Source organism: Gobio gobio (genome assembly GCF_949357685.1).
Source record: "Gobio gobio genome assembly, chromosome: 12".
Classification (NCBI taxonomy): domain Eukaryota; kingdom Metazoa; phylum Chordata; class Actinopteri; order Cypriniformes; family Gobionidae; genus Gobio; species Gobio gobio.
Window position 1 is genome coordinate 44,389,972 of NC_137105.1, and position 17,083 is coordinate 44,407,054.

Genomic DNA, 17,083 nt, shown 5'->3' on the forward strand with positions numbered 1-17,083 from the left:
GGGTTTGTGTGATAGAGAGAAAGCTCATTTGTTTGAGAGCAGAGCAGTGAGAGCGCGGAGGAGGAATTTGTTTGTTTGTCATGTGTTTGTTATCTGGTTTTAACCTAGTGCTTTAGGCAGATCTGGTTTGACTTTGGTCTAATAGGTAAATGTCACTCTTCACAGGAGAAGTTTGAAAGATTGGGTTTTTCCTTCTGCCACATTTTCCTTCCTTTCTTGATCTTGTTCGCTGTTCATCCTGCTTGACGTTGGTTAGCTGTGAGTTTGTATACTGCGTTTGATTGGCTGGCAACCCCTTTTTCTTTCTTCCTCGGCGTACTATTGGCTGCTGTTTGTTAGTGGTGAGCTACTCCTGATTTCCTGATTTGCCGATTGTGAGTGTGTGGTGACTCAGTCTGCCGCACGATTGGCTGCAGCTGCCTGTTGAGCTGTGATTAAGTCGCGGTGGAAGAGAGGAACAGTGAGCGAGAGAAGCAAAAGTAGGTCACTGGGTCAGCAGGTCAGTGAAGCATCTACTGACATCACAGTTACAAAACCATTGCTCAGCCTACTGTTAACGCCACAACCGCTCTGCAGGAAATGCTGGGGACTGCCTTACTTCCTCTTTCTTTTGCTTTTGTCTTGTTTTATCCTTGATAGATTTTTTTTTTCACAAGCGCTCCCCCTCATTTTTTTATTCTTGCATGCCGCCTTACCCCTTTTCTCTCTCTCTCGTACCCTCCTCCACGGCTTTACATGCCTTGCTTTTTGTCAAATATTTTGTGAAATTGATTCCATATCTTGGTGAACAGAAAATATTTGACTCTATCCTATCCTTTTCCAGTTCTCCATCGCCTCTCCACATGTACCCTTCTCATGTTTTTCCCAGAATCCTCCATGTCCCTCTCCCTTTCTGTGTCACCTCCCTATTCAAAGAAATCCTTTGGACTTCTATTTTTGTATGTGCAAATGACATGATTTATGTGTTAAGGAAATATCTGCGGCACAGAGTCTGAGGATTCCTCTTGAAGCAATTCTGGTTGAACTGAAACTCCACTGTAATTTTCAGTTATTGTGACTCATATCTGGAAAGCGTCTAAATGCCAGATATCTTCATTTCACAGCCCACTAACACATCTAAAGGAATTTCAATGAAATCTGTTAGGATTTTTTTGCGTGCCTTCAACACTGCTGAACCCAATTATGAGCATTCCTGTCATAATTTGGAACCAATCCTAAATGATCCTAATGGAAGCCAAAATGATCCTCTTCGATTAACTGAAATTCCCGTAGGATTTAAAAAAAATATTCTTAGTCCTGAATATGTATTATTAGTAGTCTTTGTACAAAACTCTATACTGTAAACCCAAATAAGTTGGCAAAACTTGAGGCAATCAGTTTCCTAAGTTAAGAAATTGAAAGTTTGAGCAAGCAGAACTTGCACATTTTAATCTGAACTTGAAATATTTGAGTAAGGTAAGACATACATTTAACTTAAAGCTGCACTATGTGACTTTTCTGTCCGCTAGAGGCCGCCTGTTCAAAACAAAGGCGTAGTTTGATCCATGTTTGAGCGCAGAATCTTGGGACATGTGGTCTTCACCTCACAGCCGGTAGGAAAGAATCGGGATAGGACTCAGGCAGAAATCATGTTCATGGATGTGATTATTAACGTTACTGTAGTATGAAGCAGAGCAGGACCGAGTGTTGTGGAGCTGAGCAAGGCCGCTGGAGCGATTGTTAATAAGAAGAGCACAACACACTCCTCGCGAGCAGCGGGACTTTTATTATGACACAGTCGCCGGCGCCTCTTCCGCTTTTCCGGTCGTCAGTATGAGGTAACGCAGCTCTGTTCATCATAATAGATACATCTGGGTGTGTTGAACATTTAGTTTACTAATTTAAGTTACTCTGTGCGTTCGCTCAGCGGCTGCTATGACACTTGTTGCACACTAGAGTGTGAGTAAAGCGTTTCTGCAAAATAAAAACGGAAACCGAGGGTAACGCAGATATGACGCAATCGACAGGCGACTCCCTCACACGTCCCGGTTCCTTGGGTAAAATACATTTTCTCACTATTTACAAATAGTTGGAAACATTTGGGATATTGTAAGTACTCAACTGAACAAAATATATAACACTGGCTTAATACTGAACAATTTTTACATAGTGCACCTTTAAAATATCATGTAATCTCAAATTTATTGTGGTGGAAACTTGACTAGCTTTAACTAGCTAATTCAATAAATGCCACCTTGCTAATTGGAAACAAAATGCTTTGGTAGCATTAGCATAGCATAGCACTTGCTGAATGAGGACCGCAATATAAAACATTTAACATAAATCTGTTCTCAAACTAAGCTCATGCTCCACTCGTCACCATGATGGAAACCCTACAAAAAAAACCCCAATATAACAGAAACTCTTCTAAACTAGAAAAACAAAACATTAAACACTACTAAATCTCACACTTAACATTAATCTTGCACAAAAAACAAACAAACATTATAACACTTAATTTTGGCATTTACTGTCCCTTTTGAGTGTCATGGCAAAGCATGCTGGGAAATAGAAATCCCAGCCCAGTTTCAGTTAAATTTACGTTAGTCTAAATGAAACGAAACAAGTTCATAAAACTCAAAACAATGAAACAATTCAGATTACTTAAAATGTGTCAGTTTTGAGAAAAAGAAAGTTCTAAATACTCATAAAAGTTGATTTGTTTGACCTAATTTGTATATTTTGAGTTGGCTCTTCTCAAACCAATTAATTATTTTAAACGTTAGGGTTTACAGTGTGCTTTATTATTTTGTCTTACTCCAGGACAGTTGAAGGGAAAAATTCCTTTAAATTCCTTTTTAAAAAGGATATTTTATTATATTGCTGTTTATAATGGTCTAATAATAAACTTTTATGTTGTAATCCTTTTAGAAAATTCCCATTTTGTTTTTGTCCAAAATTTTGACAAGGATTAGTGTGTTTCTATATATTTTTAAGTCTTTGAATCCTTTGTATATTGTATATGTCGTCCTTATTAGAACTCGATGTGCAGTGTATTGGAATAATGTTTCGCTTCTGGACAGTTAAAGGGAATCTCAAAAGGAGCCGTGGGTGTTTTAAAATTCTGACGGATTTGTTTTAAATCCCTTTTGATGTTCTGTAGGGATATGTTATGCTATTGGTTTCATAATAGTCCTGTTGGGAATATGTGCTAGAAAGATCTAGCTTTATTTTGGGTTTTGTTGGAATCCTATACACCAACATTCAAAATATGTTCACCACGGCTGCATATTTGGTCAAAAATACAGTAAAATAGGATTGTGAAGTTATTACAAATTAAAACAACTGTTTTCTAATTTAATGTTTTTATTTTATTTTATTCCTGTGACGACGTCATTACTCCAGTCTTCAGTGTCACATGATCCTACAGAAATCATTCTAATATGCTGATTTGCTGCTCAAAAAACATGATCAATGTTGAAAACAGTTGTGTTAATATTGTTTGGGTAACTGTGGGTAAACATTGTAACATTTTAAATGTAGTTATTGTCACTTTTGACAGTTTAATGCATTGATGAACAAAATAGGGCCCTATGAAAGTTTAATTTTTTTCCCGAATTCCGTTTTTTCCGACTCTTTTTTGGATTTTAAATAGTCAAATTGGCATGTCAAATTAATTTAAATCATGAAACTTATACAATTTAACAACAATTTATCAAAACTTTTTTTTTTATCTTAATGTTTTTTCCCCCCTCAAATTCCATTAAAACTTTTTTTTAACCAAATTCTGTTTTCTCTGGATTCCATTTTATGGTTTAATTAAATTCTAATAATCAAAAAGCAAGTCTAATTAATTACATTCATAAAAACAATTGAATAATTTACAAATCATTTATTTTCTAGGAAAAAAAATTTCTTCCAGAAATTCTGTGTTGTTACATTTTTCTGCAAACATTTGAAGGCACAAAACATGAATTGAATTTATCTTTTAATCATATGAAATTCAACAAACTTTTTTGTCAAAGTGCTGCACAAACAAATTTAGTTTTAATAATAATGTATTATTATTAGTGTTAGTATTATTATTGCATTGAGACATGGATACATTCTACTGTACAACAGTAATAAATATTTCTTGTCACAATTTCCATTTAAACCAAATTTTTATTTTGACAGGTGGTCATGAAGACCTTTTGAGTTTCTGTATGTTTATATGACGATAGTTTTTCTCTAATGAAATGGTAAAATGCTCATAAAGTGTACTGATCTGTTTTTATTTATTCATAAAGAAATCGACAAATTCCATGAAATTCCGTGTTATACTGTAAATTCTGTTTTTATGACTGGATTCCGCGTTTTCAGCATTGCGGAAATCATAGGGCCCTTACAAAAGTATTCATTTGTTGAAAAGAAAAACAACTTACTGATCCCAAAGTTTAATACGATAATTCCAAATTCGAATAGAAATTCCTAGTAATTTTTTTTGTTGGTCTGTGCTTTCATTTGAAGTTTTTGTCTTTCCTCATTTGCACTTACTGTATGTTACTGTATGTTAGTTTGTGCCTGTTTCTTGTTTTTTGTTTTTTTTTGTGTCGGCTTTCTCTTTCTTTGTCCTATAAATGTTGCAGGAGGGGCTGAATTGGGTGTGAGCTGAGTGGGTATGTCGTTTATTTTCTTTTAGTGTGTTGTCTGGGTCAGTAGTCACATGTAGTGATCAGTAGGGGGACATAGCTGGTGTGCAGCGTGGCGTGACTGGAGCTCCAGACCTGCATGTGACACTCATAGTAGATCTGAGAGATTTCCATTGTGTGTTAACCATCATTAGCATCTGGTCACCACACCTCTGAGGACCATGGACCATATTAAGTTGGAGAGATTTCACGTGTAATAAAATCTGCCTGTTCCCACTACACTTTTAAACCCAAATATGTTGACAAAACTCAAAATATTTGATGTAACGGATTACCTTAATTTTTTTAAGTTAAGACATTTTAAGTTTAAGTAAGCATTTTGTATTCACTCATTCACACATTTGAATTGCTCTGAACTTGAAATATTTGAGTAAGCTAATTCATACATTTAACTTAAAATTACCATGTAATCTCAACTTAAATTTTTAGTAGTGAAAATTTGCCTAGCTTTAACTAGCTAATTCAATAAATGTTACCTTGCTAATTGGTGACACAATTTAGCGTTTACTGTCCCTTTTGAGTGTGATGGCAAAGCATGCTGGGAAATAGAAATATCAGCCCAGTTTCAGTTCAATTTAAGTTAGTCTAAAATAAAAGAAACAAGTTCATAAAACTCAAAACAATGAAACAATTCAGATTACTTAAAATGCGTCAGTTTTGTGAACTTAAAAGAAAAAGAAAGTTCTAAACACTCTTTGATTGAACTAATTTGTTTATTTTGAGTTGGCTTTACTCAAACCAATTCATTATTTTGAGCGTTAGGGTTTACTGTGCAAAAAGTGAAATACACAAATGAAGTGGTTCTATTATGAATATAGATTTTATTTACCATGTACAATTTAATGCAATTGCTTTTAAAAATATATAAATTGTATTATATTTTAAGAAAAAGTTGTGTTCCCAAATGTATGTCTTTTGTGTTCTAACAATGGATGTCGTTCCTTTAAGAAAAGGGGGAATCCTATTTGGACTACTTTCATTCTTTCTTATGAATGCATGTTGAACATTTCAGACAGTTTTGTGTTTTACAGTCTGTGATGTTACCAGTGTGATGCACAAACATTTGACTAAAAGACTACAATCAAAATGTCCTCAAAGTGTCCTCTATCACACAAGACACAACACAATTTAAATACAAAGATATAGGCCTACATTTTATTTAAAAAAAACAACAAGCCATTTTTCTTTCCAATTTGTCTCTCGACACTCCAATTGAAGAATGACCCAGTTGCATGTGATATATATTTTTTTCTTTCTTTGAGCTCATAAGAATCTGTGGGTGCGTTTAGGTATGCGTGTCCGTTCTGCTCCATGTGGGAATGTCACACGAAAATGAACCAGCGCCAGAACTGTTGCTCAAACCGCGTGGCAGCTGATAAGTCACGCTAACTTATAGCGTTACGTCAATCTTTTTGCTTTATCCTTTTTATAGACCATTGAAATGCCCAAAAAGTACAAGCTTGTAAACAAGAACAACTGACTGTTTCTGGCTGGAGGACAAAGACAGAATGTGTTCTAGCATTAGGCTGTATTTCATGAGTGCTAATGAGATAAGGTGTTGTGTGACTGACAGAAGGCTTTTCTCTGCAGTATGCAAAAAACAAATATCTTTATAGGAGTTTTCACTGTGTCTTGTACTAGTGTTGCTTTCACACTAGAGAGGACCTGGCGTCTGTTTGACGTCAGAACTTGTTTCATTTGGATGGTGTGAAAGTGGTTTTCTGAAGTTAGGCGAGCAAATCATAGAGGTGCAAAGTCTTAGAAAGGTGGTCAGGTTTATGGGAAGCAATCTCAGATAGCAATATTTATTTTATTTTATTTTTTAATTGTATCAATTCATTTATTTAACTTTATTTTATTGATTTATTTTACTTTATTTTATTGTTTTACTTTATTTATTTATTTATTTATTTTTATTTTATTTATTTTACTTCTATTGTTTATTGTACTTATTTTATTTATTCATTTTACTTTATTTTATTGTTTTACTTTATTTTATTTATTTATTTTATTTTTACTTTATTTTTTTATTAAATTTTTTTATTTTATTATTTATTTAAATAATTTGTTTATTTTGAGTTGGCTTCACTCAAACCAATTCATTATTATATAAAATAATTTATATATTTTTAGGGACTGCAGGTGAAAAATAGCCTTTTGGCTAACTCTGGCATATTGACAGAAATGTTCATTAATTTGCACTGTCCCTGTAAATAAATACATAAATAAATAAAATTTATTGAACTTAATTTATTTATTTATTGTTTTACTTTATTTTATTTTATTGCTTTATTTTATTTTTACTTTATTTATTTATTTTATATTTACTTTACTTATTTATTTAACTTTATTTATTGTACTTATTTTATTGTTTTACTTAATTTTTTAAAATGTATTTATTTATTTAATTTTGTACTTCTTTTATTTAACTTAATTTGTTTATTGTACTTATTTTATTTTACTTATTTATTTTATTGTTTTACATAATTTAATTTAATTTATTTATTTAATTTTCTTTGATTATTTTATTTCACTGTGCTTTTTATGCGTTATATTACATTTTATTTGTATTCTAATTATTTGTGTTTTTTGTTGTTTGTGTTTTATCTTAACTATTTTACAGTAACCATCTGGGCCAGGACATTCTTGACTAAAAACATATTTTAAAAGCTTCTTCTTAATAATAATATGCAGAGTTGTTAGCCAGTTATAGTGGTTACCAGTTGCCGCAGTTGTCCTTGGTGATGGTACAGGCACATCACTTAAATAATTTGCACCCAAATAATTCAGTGTAAAAAGAGACTTGCATGGGAAATAGGATGGAATCAAACTCTGGTTCAGACTAGACAATCACACCATGCATGAAAACAGCCTAAATGTTAACTATTTGAGAGCGTTTGCCAATAGACAGTCTGTGAACTGATGTATTCTGATAGTAGTATAATCTTGAAAAGCACACACACTAGGGCTGTGCAATTAATCGAATTTCGATTTCGATTTCGATTTTGCCTCCCAACGATCACCAAAATGGTACAATCGAGAAAAAACGATTATTTTGCCTTGCGTTCTGAATGAAACGCGCACGCGCACATCCGCCCCTCTCGAACCCACAAATCTATCTCAGGTCGTGAGTCTCGTGTGCATATCATCCGCTGGAATTTAAAAACTCGGCGCGAGTAAAGATGGCAGAAGGAGGGCAGTTACAGCAGCGTTTGGTGAGCAAAAAAGGCAAAACCAACTCCGTTGTCTGGGAACAGTTTGGCTTCGAGGAATCAGACGACGAGCAGAAACATGCTAAGATTTTCTACATGGTAGTGGCTGCAACGCAAGGCAACACCACGAATTTGTTTAACCACTTGAAAATTAAACAGAGTGACCTATGACAATCTAATAAAGAAACAAAAACTGACGAGAGCAGGGGAGCCGTGTAAACGTCCTTTTTTTCCTTCATATTTTTCAAATAATTCTCTCTTTGTAAACTTTGTTCAATGCATGCGAGATTGCGAGTGCTGCCATATTTTCGAATATGACCAGTCGTTTTCACCGTCATCACCCGGGTTTAGTGCTTTAGGGTTTAGGTTTAGAATGAGAAGCCGCGCGCGCTGTGAGAAAATGTGTCTCTGTGTCATCCGAGAGCGCGCACACGTCTCTCAGCGCGCAAATATTGAGTTCTCTTTCAAGTCTTGCTCTTAAACGGACAAACTCACACAAAACGTATGTCAACATGTCCATCTTGATGAGTATCTTAGCAGACATAGTCTGTATATGCCTTAAGTGAACTTTATACAGTCGATAAAGAAGACGCGAGGTCTTAAAGGGGCAGTAGCCTTTACTGCTGTCTGTTTAATGTCAAACAACAAAAGACAAGGACATCACTCACCGCTCTTGATTGAATAGCTTTTGTAAGTTTAATAGGATTAATCTTTAATTTATGCACTCAAATATGCAATGTTATTTTACATTTGATACATTTCTGTACCTGAAAATAGAGGTCTTCACGGAGCCCCCGAGACCCGTGGACCCGGAACCCGACCCGGGACCCGTACGGGTTCGGGTCTATATTTTAAATGATCAGCCGGGTCCGGGTCGGGTCCCAATCTATTACTACGGGTCCCGGGTCTGTTTAACATTGTGTGCAATACCCGAGTCGATCCGGACTCGGAGAACACCTGCCCGTGATCAGAGTCAGTCAGCACTGCTTGTGTGTTTTTTGTAACTTGCAACTGTAAAATTAGGATAAGAAAAGTGTGAGCCGGGAAATAAGGTTTAAAAAAAAGAAAGAAGAAAAACACGAGCGATCTCTCTCTCTCTTGCTCGCTCGCCTCACGCGCTCGCTCTCTCTCTCTCTCTCTCTCTCGCTCGCTCGCTCTCTCTGCAAGCGCACGGTAATAATAATGGTTACCTTCATGAGTGATGTGTGAAAAAAGCTAAAAAACAACGAATATAAAGAAGTTAAACCCACGGCACCTCTTCTGTCCGGGCATCCTTCATGCATATTGTGGACAAACATGAGAAAAAAGTAAGTGCTGTCTACGTGTGACGCACTGTTGAAGTTTGATTTGAAATTATATTTAAATAATATATTTAAAATCAGCAACAAAATCTCAGTTGAACTGTCACAAATGTTTTCTATGATGCTCAAATTGCGTAAAAAAGCTCATATTTCAGGTTGCTCCAGCCACCGCGCATGTGCGCAGTATCAAGCGCGTGTCATTTCTATGGCAACCCGAGCTTCCGCTGTGATTGACTTTAATAATAATATGAATGAACCGTCTTATTTCTTAAAGTTTTGGTGGTCAGGCTCGCTCACAGAGATTATAGCAAATAAATAATGCGGACGTCAGCGGCCACCGAACGAGCAATCGCTATTATAGTTCAAAAAGGCAAACAGTCAAAGTTATTATGCGAGTTAACTCGAGTCGAAATGCAAATCTGCAAAGACGCATTTGTCATCCGTCACCGTGACATAAAGTGGACTTTTAAAGCTGAAATGATGAGTGAATTAAGCATGCTTGGAATAACAAGAGAGGAATAACATGGATTTAACTTTTTTGGCAAGGATGTAATGCATCACAAGTAACGTTACAAGGAAGGGAGACGACGGCTAGGTAAGACAAAAAGTTATATTTTTCATAACTTGTTTATTGACTTGTTAATATCAGTTATTGTGGAATATGTGACAAACGGGTCCAGTCGGGTCTGTGTCTTCACGCCGGGTTCGGTTCCAGCTTTTAAATAATAGACGGGTCCAGGTCGGTTCCGGGTACTACGTTTTTGGCATTTCTCGGATCTTCACGGGTCCGGGTCCAGCTTTTGAAATAATAGACGGGTCCGGGTCGGTTCCGTTAAGCACATTACGGGTCTCTTCGGGTTCGGGTATGAATTTTTGGACCCGTGAAGACCTCTACCTGAAAACTAATGTTAGACGTACATGAAAAGCATAGCCGAACCATATTGTTGATCTTATTTATTTGTGGTTATCATTTTTACGTGAATACTTTTATACTTTGATTTGAATATATGTTATATTATTTATTTTAATAGTTCAAAAAGTACAACAAATGTTACAATTTCAATTGAATTGTTGAAAGGTGTATTTTTAATAAATACAACACATTCCCAAAGTCATGTGAAATAATCGTGTTACATAATCGTGATTTCAATATTGACCAAAATAATCGTGATTATGATTTTTTCCATAATCGAGCAGCCCTAACACACACTTTGACCCAACTTTTATCATGATCCAAATTAAAGGACTGAACTGGGTCAAAGCGGCTACTTTTGTTTTTGAAGTTGTGTAAATTGTTATATGAACATCGCATTAGTTTTTTTAGCTTGATGAAAATGATGATATCAATGAAAAGAACAGGATGCTGTTGTCTCTATTCAGAAGTTGATCATTGTGCTCTGCCTGTTCAAGACATGGAAACCTAATATGAATGATGTGAAGGCAATACCGCAGCACCACTGCTATATATAGACTGCCCTCAGGGGTGTGTGCCTTAATGACACATGCACTTCCCTGGACACGTCCTGCAGCTTGTCAGGGTACTACAGCTTCATCACGTCTCACCCGGCTCACTCTCACGGCTTCTGTCCTGCTGGGTGATTTCCACAGAGAACCAATGCCCGTTCTCATTTTACCAGAGTTGTATACAGGAGTACAAAGAGTTATGCACTCATGTAGGGAGGCACTCATACATTTGATTTATTTAATACAATTATTTTGTTCTTTTTTATATAATATAATATAATTTTTTTTTTTTTTTAATTGATGTATTCATTTATTTTTATATTTTATTTTATTTTTTTATATTTATTTTATATTTTACTTCTCTTTTATATATAATTTTTTTTATGTTTTATATATATATATTAAATATATATATATATATATATATATATATATATATATATATATATATATATATATATATATATATATATATATATATATATATATATATATATATATATATAAAACATAAATTAAATATATAAAAAGAAAAGTTAAAAAAAGAAAAATATAAATATATATATATATATATATATATATATATATATATATATATATATATATATATATATATATATATATATATATATATATATATTTTACATTTTATTTTATACATTTCATTTTTATTTTATGTATTTTTTTATATTTTATTTTATATTATTCATTTATATATTTTTACCATTTTAGATATTTTTATATATTATATGTAGTTTTATTTTTTTATTTTATATATTTCATTTTTATTTTATATTTTATTTTTTTTACATTTTATTTTTTATGTTTTAATGTTAAATTTTTTTATGTTATATATATATATATATATATATATATATAAAACATAAATTAAATATATAAAAAGAAAAGTTAAAAAAAGAAAAATATATAAATATATATATATATATATATATATATATATTTTTTTTTTTTTTTACATTTTATTTTATACATTTCATTTTTATTTTATGTATTTTTTTATATTTTATTTTATATTATTCATTTATATATTTTTACCATTTTAGATATTTTTATATATTATATGTAGTTTTATATTTTTAGTTTATATATTTCATTTTTATTTTATATTTTTATTTTTTTACATTTTATTTTATATATTTTATTTTTATATATATTTATTTTTTATATTTTTCATTTATATATTTTTACCATTTTAGATTTTTTTTATATATTATATGTAGTTTTATTTTTTTATTTTATTTATCATCTTATTTTATATTTCATTTTTTTGTATCTTATCTTATTTTATTTTTTATTTATTGTTTGTATTATTTTATTTTCATGCATTCACCAAAATGGATACACACATTTAAAGAAAACAACATTACAAACCTTTATGCATTGCTTTCTTCTGTGGAAGGCAAAAGAAGATATTTTCCCCCCTTTATACAATAAAAGTAAATGTAAAGTAAATAATTTTTTAGGTGAATTATCTTTTTCTTTTTTTTTTTTATAACCCAGCAAGTTAATGTGATTGACTACTCAGATCAGTACAGTGCACATCAGACTGCAGGGAACTGGGGATGACTGTGAATTCTGTATGTTCTAACGTTTGCACTTTGGCCCTGGTTTTACAGTATTGAATGTTTGTCTTTGGTGAAGAAAGTCTTGCCAAGTCGTCTAGCAGGCTTGGCAGTACATCCCAACATCTGTGGCCTTGTGAAATACCCTGCAGTATTAGGATGAATAGTTGGGTTTGGGATGGACAGAGCTATTCCAGGGTTAAATGTTAAATGTCAGTTAAGCCATCATTTTGGGTATGGCAGTAATTATTATGCTTTTTTTTCTCTTTGCATTGCAGAATGTTTATAATGATGATAGGTTAACTTCAAGGTCATGATTCTGCCCAGGCTTACTGGGTTTTATCTTGGAACCTGAAGGCCTAGTTTTATGAATTCAAATGTTTTTTTTTTTTTTGTTGACTAATTAGAGTTTCTGTTTGTGTTTCAGATTTAAGAGCAGATTTACAGTGGTTCAGGAGCGTTGCTGCTATTGCCGAAATAATGACATGAGTGAGTTTATTTCTTTTCCAAATTATTTCATCAATTACAATTCAGTTGTACAAAATAATTTATTTCTTCGCCAGCTATACTTATATATTTATTCACAAGGGAATTAATTACAATTTAATTTTTTTTTTATGTCATGACATACATTTTCTTAAATTAAGCATAACTTCTTCTAAACCTAAAATGATTTATGGAATACATACAGTCAAACCTACATTTATTCAGACTCCTTTAACATTTTCTCAGGATTATCACAATTTATTCGCTATAGTTTAGGAAATGGTAATAAAATATGATAAGAACTCAAAGATAAACTGTGTCAGAACAAAAACATCTTGATAATGTCAGATAACGTTGATAGAAAGGTATGTAATGGATTACAATCAACCAATCAGCTGTCAGCTGTTACATTTAAGTACACAAGATAATACCAATTTAGGTCAACCAATGACCAAGCATTGCTTAATTTTGTTCAGTCTGTGGTGTAAAATGTTTTTTTTTTTTCTTGAATTGCTAATGCGACCTAAGCAAAACATGGTCTGGTCAAAGAATAATTTTGGCCCCAAATTTGTATACATTTTACTGACAGTCCACTGTATGAAGAATTTTGGGTATAACGTGTCACAGATTACTTTATTTTGCCATCCTCACTTACATAGATGAACTATAGTGTCCTGCACTCACTAGTAAAAATGATATCTGGTGTCTGAATAATTATTGGTTTGACTGTACATTGAACATGCTACTTTCCTTACGTATAAAATGTGTAATCATAATAAGCAGATTGTTTGTGTTTTTACTTAGGAGGGGGCTAGTGCTAACATGTGGTGCCTCCTGTCTCACACCCGACTGAAAGCACATAAACCCCACAGGGACCCACAGCAGGCTTTTCTATCTTGACCTCTGAATCCTCTGATTGACCCTGCACACCAAAACATTCATATTCACACGCACCTTCTGTCTTGCCCACCGATTGTCCTCATCCTACATCCTGGGGCAAGCTTCTCTTCCTTCCTTAGAGCAAGCAGGCCAGGAGGTAAGTTTGCTTTGGAATGAATTATTGTATTGTTGTGTTTATTCCACACGGGTCATTGTTGCATTTTAAATGAATAATTTAGTCAAGTACTTTTATCTAAAAAGACTTACAAATGAGGAAAAATGCAAGCAATTCATCTTACAAGAGATGGCAATATTCTAACCACGGTAGTGCAAAATACTTCTCTACAAGGTAGTGTATTAGTTACACAAAAAAAGTATTAGTTAAAGTTACTGTCATTCTTTATGCTGTAAACAGTATATAAACACAGTCAAAGGGCCCTATCATACACCCGGCGCAATGCGACTCCAGACTCGACTCAAGTGTTTTTTGCTAGTTTCAGCCCGACGCAGTTATCATTTTCACATTCAGCGCCACATTGTTTAAACAGCAATAGCACGTGGGTGTGCTGGTCTGAAAACGCGGTGTGTTCAGGCGCATTGTTGGCGCGGTGTAATTTTAGGCCACTGAAAACGAGTATTTTTTGTGTTATTTAAAGGGCCTGTTATTAATGTGCGCCTATAGGCGGGTGCACAACGCACGTACACTCTGCTTATTACACACACAGGGATGCGCAGCAGCACACATATTTTTAAATATGAAAAATGAAAGGATTAAAATGTAAAAGATTGTTATTGTGTACATAAATATAAAAACTACCTACATGCCATAATGGATAGTCATTGCATGTATCAGAATTAGCCTACCTATTTGCAGTATTGATGAGCGAGCAGGCGTCATTGGACGAGCAGATCCGTTTCCTCGCTAGAGAAGCGTTCAGTTTTTCCACTTGCAAATTCCGCCATGTAAATAGCGAATCCGCCATGGCGTGACCGCAACTGGCTTTTAAAGGGAATGGGAGATGAGACTCTGATTGGTTTATTGCATGTTATGGCAAAAAAAATGTGGATTCGGACACGGCACTGCATGTCACTGCAAGAGGGAGGGGAAGTTATTTTGATGAATGATTAGGTGGAAATTTAAAAAAAACAATGATGTGCACAGAGAAATTAGTTAGAATCAATACTGCAGTATTTCATAAAAAAAATAAGAATGGTTCATTTTGATTTCATTGTTTCTTTAAACATATGTCTCATGTTTGTGAGACAAGTATTCACTAAGCTAGAGTTCCTTTTCTGAAGATTATCTTAATGAACATCTTTGACAGAGAGGCTGCAGATCGCGCATCATGTTTGTTTTCTTTATTTTGCAAAAAGAAAAACATTTTGGTTTTTTTTGTGACTGTACACAATTTGTTTCTTAAAATTTAACAGATTATAATCATGTATAACACTTGCCTGAATGATAAAAAAACGACAACGATAAAAGTCTCTTGGGCACTGATAAGAAAAAAGGAGAGCCGATCGTGCCGGCGCAACCGCCGACTCGAGGAGGCCGATTGAACAAAAACAATGGATTAGATCTTTACATTTAGACCTTGCTGTCTAAATGCTACTAAATAGATCTTATGGTTAATTTATATATATATATATATATATATATATATATATATATATATATATATATATATATATATATATATATATATATATATATATATATATATATATATATATATATATATATATATATATATAATTCTGAATGTTTTCTAATTAATTCTGAAACTTTGATGCTGTTAGATACCTGAAAAATGTCAAGCATTATCTACTTTATTTATGTCTTTATTCTGTTTTGCAAGCACTTACAATTGTGGTTGGAATTATTGGCACCCCTGGTAAATATGATCAAATATTGCTGTAAAAATAAATCTGCATTATTTATGCTTTTGATCTTTATTTAAAAAATGCACAAAAATCTAACCTTTCATTGAAGTAAAACAGTTGAAAGTGGGGGTGGGGGGGTCACATTCTGAAATAAAGGTTTTTCTCCAAAACACATTGGAATGATTACATTCCATTATTAAATACTTTTTGCAACATCCTTTTCCCAAGATAACAGCTCTGAGTCTTCTTCCATAATGCCTGATGAGTTTGGAGAACACCTGACTGACTTTTTGTTTTGTTTTTTGTATCGGGTCTAATGTGTTTATATTTTGTATCCTGCCTTGTTTCTTTTTATGCTTTCTTTTGATATGCTCATGGTCTTACTGTACAGCACTTTGGTGCAACTGTTGCTTTGAAATGTGCTATAGAAATACATTTTGACTTTGACTTGACTGACAAGAGATCAGAGCCCATTCCTTCATACAGAATCTCTCCAGATCCTTCAGATTCCCAGCTCTTCTCTTCAGTTCATCACTCATTTTCTATAGGGTTCAGGTCAGGGAACTGGGACGGCCATGGCAGAAGCTTCATTTTGTGCTCAGTGGCACATTTTTGTGTTGATTTTGATGTTTGTTTTGGATCATTGTCCTGATGGAAGATCCAACCACGACCCATTATAAGATTTCTAGCAGAAGCGTCAAGTTTTGATTTTTTTATCTGTTGGTATTTGCTAAAATCCATGATACCATGAATCTGAACAAGATGTCCAGGACCTCCAGCAAAAAAAAAAATAGGCCTGCAACAATAAAGATCCAGCGGTATATTTAACCGTGAGCCATGGGGTACTTTTATCCCTGTTTGCACCAAACCAATCTGGTGGATTTGCTGCCAAAAAACTCTTTTTAGTTTGATCTGATCACAGAACCAGGACCAAAGTTCCAGTCATGTCTGACAACTGAATATGCTGGAGTTTGTTTTTGGATGAGCGAGGAGGATTTTTTGCGATTTTTTTTAATGCTTTAGCTATTTTTTTACAGTCACTTTTTTTTGTGTGTGTGCGTGAAGCTCAACAATCTTTTGCTGCACATCAGAACTATATTCTTTGGTTTTACTCGTTGTGATGAATGATTAAGGGAATTTGGCCTTTGTGCTTCCTCATATTTATACTCCTGTGGAACAGGAAGTCATTGCTGGACCGTTTCATGATCCTACTCACCCTGGTGCGCTAAAAAAAACCAGAAATATGAATGGGAATATACTTCAGAGATATTGTACTCATAAAAAATTCTAGGGGTGTCAATAATTGTGGCCAACGTATTTTAGAGAAAAACATTTATTTCATAATGTCAGCTTCCCCCCACTTTTTATCTATTTTCTTTTTTTTTTAATGAAAGATTAAAAGGATAATCAATGCAGATTTATTTTTACAGCCATCTTTGATCATATTTACCAAGGGATGCCAATACTTCTGACCACAACTGTACTACTACATTTATTTTTTGTTGAACTGGTATTTGTATCGACTGCTGAATGTTTGGTATCATGACAGCCCTAATACAACAGTAGAAGTGTAAAAGTAGAGAAGTTTTTAAAAATGTATTTTA

At 33.5% G+C, this 17,083-nt stretch overlaps 1 protein-coding gene across 3 annotated transcripts in view; it reads left to right on the top strand.

The window, feature by feature from the left end:
* Positions 1–13,639: 13,639 nt before the first annotated feature.
* clocka (clock circadian regulator a) overlaps positions 13,640–17,083 on the top strand; it is a 44,361-nt gene continuing 40,917 nt past the window's right edge. For all 3 annotated transcript variants that reach the window (XM_079831164.1, XM_079831163.1, XM_079831165.1), the window contains exon 1: positions 13,640–13,752. The gene's annotated coding sequence lies outside the window, so the exon portion shown is untranslated. The remainder of the gene's footprint in view (positions 13,753–17,083) is intronic.